The sequence below is a fragment of the Pristiophorus japonicus genome, chromosome 4 (genome assembly GCF_044704955.1).
Source record: "Pristiophorus japonicus isolate sPriJap1 chromosome 4, sPriJap1.hap1, whole genome shotgun sequence".
Classification (NCBI taxonomy): Eukaryota; Metazoa; Chordata; class Chondrichthyes; family Pristiophoridae; genus Pristiophorus; species Pristiophorus japonicus.
The window spans coordinates 54042566-54048565 of NC_091980.1; positions in this window are offsets into that span (position 1 = coordinate 54042566).

Genomic DNA, 6000 nt, shown 5'->3' on the forward strand with positions numbered 1-6000 from the left:
GAGAAAAAACTTCTCCTCGTCTCTGTTTTAAATGGGCAGCCCCTTATTCTAAGATCATGCCCTCGAGTTCTAGTCTCCCCCATCAGTGGAAACATCCTCTCTGCATCCACCTTGTCAAGCTCCCTCATAATCTTATACGTTTCAATAAGATCACCACTCATTCTTCTGAATTCCAATGAGTAGAGGCCCAACCTCCTCAACCTTTCCTCATAAATCAACCCCCTCATCCCCAAAATCAACCTAGTGAACCTTCTCTGAACTGCCTCCAAAGCAAGTGTATCCTTTCGTAAATATGGAAACCAAAACTGTACGCAGTATTCCTCAGCAATACCTTATATAGCTGTAGCAAGGCTTCCCTGCTTTTATACTCCATCCCCTTTGCAATAAAGGCCAAGATACCATTGGCCTTCCTGATCACTTGCTGTCCCTGCACACTATCCTTTTGTGTTTCATGCACAAGTACCCCCAGGTCCCGCTGTACTGTGGCACTTTGCAATCTTTCTCCATTTAAATAATAACTTGCTCTTTGATTTTTTCTGCCAAAGTGCATGATCTCACACTTTCCAACATCATACTCCATCTGTCAAGGAAGGAAGAGGTTACAGAGCTAGGAAGATCTAGGCACAAAGGGCATCAAGGGGTAAGGGGAGAAAGCGGGAATATGGTGTTGAGATGGAAGATCAGCCATGATCATATTGAATGGCGGTGCAGGATCGAAGGGCCGAATGACCTACTACTGCTCCTATTTTCAATGTTTCTGTGAAGAGGCAAGGCCATGTAGAGATTTGAAAACAAGGATGAGAATTTTAAAATTGAGATATTGCCAGACAAGGAACCAATAGGCTGTGTGGTTGATAATGAAGAAGAAAGCTGCGGACTGCAGGAAGATATCAATCAACTGGTCAGATGGGCAGAACAGTGGCAAATGGCATTTAATCCAGAGAAGTGTGAGTTAATGCATTTGGGGAGGGCTAACAAGGAAAGGGAATACACATTAAATGGTAGGTCACTGAGAAGTGTAGAGGAACAAAGGGACCTGGGAGTGCTTGTCCACAGAACTCTTTTTGGGAGGAAACTAAAACATTAAATCGTGTCCCCCCGATCTGGGGGACACACCAAATATTTTCAAGGCCCTTTTTTTTGTGTTTTTTTGGGGGGTTTTTTGTGTTTTTGTTTTTATTAGGTTTTTTTTTGGGCACTAAAATCATATTTTTTTCTCCAAGTGCTCCCTATAAAAGGGGAGGGGGACACTAAAAACACCGGCAATTAAAACAAATTAACTTTTAAAACATAAAATCAAATTAAAATTTGGTTGCCGGGCGTGATGATGCACTCCAGTCCCTCTGGTGCCCACCTCTCGCGGAAGGCCGCGAGCGTACCGGTGGACACCGCGTGCTCCATCTCCAAGGACACCCTGGCGCGGATGTACGCGCGGAATAGAGGCAGGCAGTCAGGCTGAACGACCCCCTCGACCGCCCGCTGCCTGGACCGGCTGATGGCACCCTTGGCCGTGCCCAGGAGCAGTCCTACGAGGAGGCCCTCGGACCAACCCGCTCCCCTCCGCACAGGGTGCCCAAAGATCAGGAGTGTGGGACTGAAGGGCAGCCAGAATTTCAGGAGCAGCCCCTGTAAATAATAAAACAGGGGCTGCAACCTCGTGCATTCGATAAAAACATGGAACACGGACTCTTCCAGACCGCAGAAATTGCAGGCGGCCTGGGAGCCCGTGAACCGGCTTAAAAGTTTATTGCACGGCACTGCTCCGTGCACCACCCTCCAGGCCAAGTCCCCGATAAACAGTGGGAGGACTCCCGCGTAGAGTGCCCTCCATCGGGGACCCCCGCCTCCTCCGGACGGCAAGATGGTACACCATGGCATGTCCGGACAGCAGGCGAGGATGGCAAAGTTGAGAGTGTGCAGGAGCAGCCCGTACAGGAAACCCCTCCGCGCGGAACTGAAAGGCACGGAGGGGATTTCCCCGAGGCGGCTCAAGTTGTGAGGCGCCGGCTCCCAAGGGAGATTCCGGGGTTTGGCGCCGATGAGGAATTCCGTCCGGACGGGGGTCAGTTCGGACGGGATCTCTTCACGTGCTTGAGCCTCCTCGATGCACCTAACGGAGTCAGGGCCCAGAGCTGTTTTTAGCGACTCGATGGCATCGGCCGCGCGGCGGACATCGGCCGAATTTAGGCGCCGCGCTAGCGTGTCTGGCGCCATCCAGCCCGCTCCTCCACCATCGAGCAGGTCCCTGACCCTGGTCACCTCACCAGCCACAGCCTTCTCGTCTGACTGCCACCTAAAACCTCGGTCGTGGAGGTACGGATTCCCGAGCAGCGGCTCCTGCAGGACAGCCGCCACTCCAGCCGGTGGAGAGCTGTGCTTGGTGGAGACTTTGTTCCAGACCCTGGTGAGTTCCTTGTAAAAGACAGGCAGCTCCTGGACGGCGGTCCTGACGCCCCCCATGCTCACAAACAGGAGCTGCGTGTCGTAGTTGAGGCCGTGCTGCTGGCGGAAGAAATACGTCGCCAGAGCACGCCACCTAGGAGGGGGCTCGACGTAAAGGTATCTCTGCAGGGTCTGAAGACGGAAAGTCGCGAGCTGGGTGCTGACACACACCAACGACTGACCGCCCTCCTCAAGCAGGAGACTCAAGACTGCGGCAGAGACCCAGTGCTTCCTGTTGTTCCAGAAGAAGACCACCAGCTTCTTCTGTATCTTGGTGACAAACGCAGGGGGAGGGGTCAAAGTGACCAGCCGTTACCACAGCATGGCGGCCACCAGCTGGTTTATGACTAGCGCTCGACCCCTGTAGGACAGCACTCGGAGCAGTCCTGTCCAGCGCACTAGGCGAGCGGCGACCTTGGCCTCCAGCTCTTGCCAGTTCGCCGGCCAGGCTTCCTCGTCAGGGCTAAGGTAGACTCCCAGATAGAGGAGATGGGTCGTGCTCCAGGCAAAAGGCCTGAGCTCCTCCGGCAGGGAGTCCACCCGCCACTGACCCACCAGGAGTCCGGAACATTTCTCCCAGTTGATCCTGGCGGAGGATGCGGCCGAGTAAATCTCCTGGCACTCACGCATCTTCCACAGGTCAGCGGGATCCTCTACCGCGAGGAGCACATCATCGGCGTAAGCCGAGAGGACGACCTCCACGCCCGGCCCTTGCAGAGCCAGTCCCGTCAACCTCGTCCGCAGGAGACGCAGGAAAGGCTCCACGCAGATGGCATATAACTGGCCGGACATGGGGCATCCCTGGCACACCCCTCTCCCAAAGCGAAGGGGCGCCTTCAAGGACCCGTTAACCGTAATCAGACACTCCGCGGCGGCGTACAAAAGTCGGATCCGGGTGACGAAATGCGTCCCGAACCCGAAAGCGCACAGAGTCCCGAAAAGATAGTCGTGATCCACCCTGTCGAACGCCTTCTCTTGGTCGAGAGATAGGAAGGCGACCGACAGACCAGCCTCCTGGGAATGATGGATGAGGTCCCGGACCAGATGGATGTTATCGTGGATTGTCCGGCCCGGGACCGTGCAGGACTGGTCGGGGTGGATCATGTGGTCCAGCACGGTGCCAAGGCGAGTAGACATCGCCCTGGTGAAGATTTTATAGTCCGTGCTGAGGAGGGAGACCGGGCGCCAGTTCTTAAGGAGGCGGAGATCGCCCTTCTTAGGCAGCAGGACGATGACTGCCCTGCGCCAAGAGAGGGGCATCTCCCCGGTCGCCAGACTTTCCCCCAGGACCCGCGCGTAGTCGCCCCCCAAGACGTCCCAGAACGCCCTGTGGAACTCCACGGTCAGCCCGTCCAGCCCCGGGGCTTTTCCCCTCGAGAGCCGGTTGAGGGCGCCGGTCAGCTCCGCCAGGCTTAGCGGAGCTCCCAGATTTTCGGCGCCCTCCGGGCTGACCTTCGGCAGGTCCTCCCACAAAACTCTACGCGCTTCCTCGCTGGACGGCTCCGGAGAGAACAGAGCCCCGTAATATTCACGGGCCCTGTTGTTGAGGCCCTCCGGATCCGAGACGAGAGAGCCGTCGTCGGCCAGCAGCGTCAAGAGCTGCTTACGGACACTCTGTCTTTTTTCCAGCGAGTAGAAGAAGGGGGAGCCGCAGTCCAGATCCCGCAGGAACCGGATCCGCGACCTCACGAACGCGTCTCGGGACCCGACGAGCTGCAGGTCCTTCAGCGCGGCCTTCTTCGCTTCGTACACCGTCCGCAGGGCCGGGTCCTCGACGACTTGACCGAGACGGGACTCCAGGTCGAGCACCTCTTTTTCTAGGCGCCCGATCCTGGCCGCCCGCCTCTTGGTCGACCCCCTCGCATACTCTTGACAGAAGACGCGGACGTGAGCCTTGCCCACGTCCCACCATAGCCTCAAGGAGGGGAGGCCACACTGCTTCCTTCTCCAGTCGGACCAGAAACGACGGAACGAGTCCTGGAACCGCACGTCCTCCAGCAGCTGGTTGTTAAAATGCCAGTACGCGGACCCCGTCCTCGCGCGGAGCGAAGCGAGCTCCGCCCACACCAGGTGGTGGTCCGAACATGGCACCGGTCGCATGGAGGCTGCCGGGACGCAGGAAACGTACGCCCGAGACACGTCAAGGTGGTCGACTCTGGATCATCCTACTCCAGGCCTCACCCAAGTAAAGGCGCTGGAGTCGGGATGGAGATTTCGCCAGACGTCCACCAAGTCGAAGGACCCGACCAGGTCCCTCAACTTCTCCATCGCCGTCATGCTCTGCGGGGCAGCGGAGCAGTCCCTCGCCTTGAGGGTGCAGTTAAAATCCCCCCCGAGGACAATGCAGTCACCGATGTCGACGGAGCCAAGAAGAGCAGACACTTCTTCGAAGAAGCGCGTTTGCTGCGGGCCGGGCTGAGGGGCGTACACGCTCACGAGATGGAGCGGCACGTCCCCCAGGCAAACCGTGACGTGCAGCAAGCGGCCTGGCACGGGCTCCTCGACCCCCAAGATCTCCGGCTGAAAATGCGGGGCCAACAAGATGGCCACCCCACAAGAAGTGGTAGTGAGGTGGCTCATGCGGACCTCTCCTTGCCATTCCAGGAGCCACATTTCTTCATCTTCCGGAACGGTGTGGGTTTCTTGCAGGAAGCACACCGCATATTTCCCCTCCCGCAGGAGCGAAAAATTGTTAAATCTACGGTGTGCCTCTCTGCCGCCGTTGATGTTGAGGCTAGCTATGGTTATCTTCATGACAAAAGCATAGTGCAACCTCTACCTAACCTATTGTGGGGGGTGGAGTGGAGTCGTTTGTTGACCTCCACTCCTTCAGCAGCCCAGCGAGGAACCTTTTGAGCCGGCACAGCTCAAGGCCTTGCGCCTTTGATAAGGGCCCGCCCGCGGCCATGGTTTTAGCGGCGGCGCGGACGGACGCGACGAGCAGCCCCGGCTCGGACCATCTTTCCAGGGCCAGATGGGCTCGGTTGCGGCGACCCTGGCTCTGGACCAAAAAGTCCCGGAGTTCATTTGCAGGAATGAGGGGGGACTCAGCGGCGGGCACGAGGAGAACCACCGCCTCACTGGCGATGGACTCGAGATCTTCTCCCTCGTCCCCCACCGAGTCCCCGTCCCCCTCCGGGAGGTCGCCACCAGCAGCCGGCCCGTCGACCACACAAGGTACGGCAAACGGCCCGGCCGCTCCATCCGAACCTGGCTCTGCCCCAATCCCACTCCCAGGATCGTCGGCAGAGGAGTCCCCACTGGGCTCTTTTAAAAGCGTTGCTGGGTCAGGAAGCGACAGCGGAAGGGATTCCTCCTCCGCCCCAGTAGCCGGGGAACGCGGAGAGACCTGGTCAAAGAAATGTTCCAGGTCCTCCAAATACCCCAGCTCCAAAGTAGGGGGCGAGGGTTGTTGTTCTTCCACCTCCCCGCCGCCACCCCCCGGTCCAGTGTGTACAGGATCATTAAAATTGTTAACATTTTTTGTTTCTTCCGGGTCGAGCGACTCCCGGGGGAAGTTGGTTAATAGCTGGGCGGGCTCAGGTTCGGCCTTTTCGG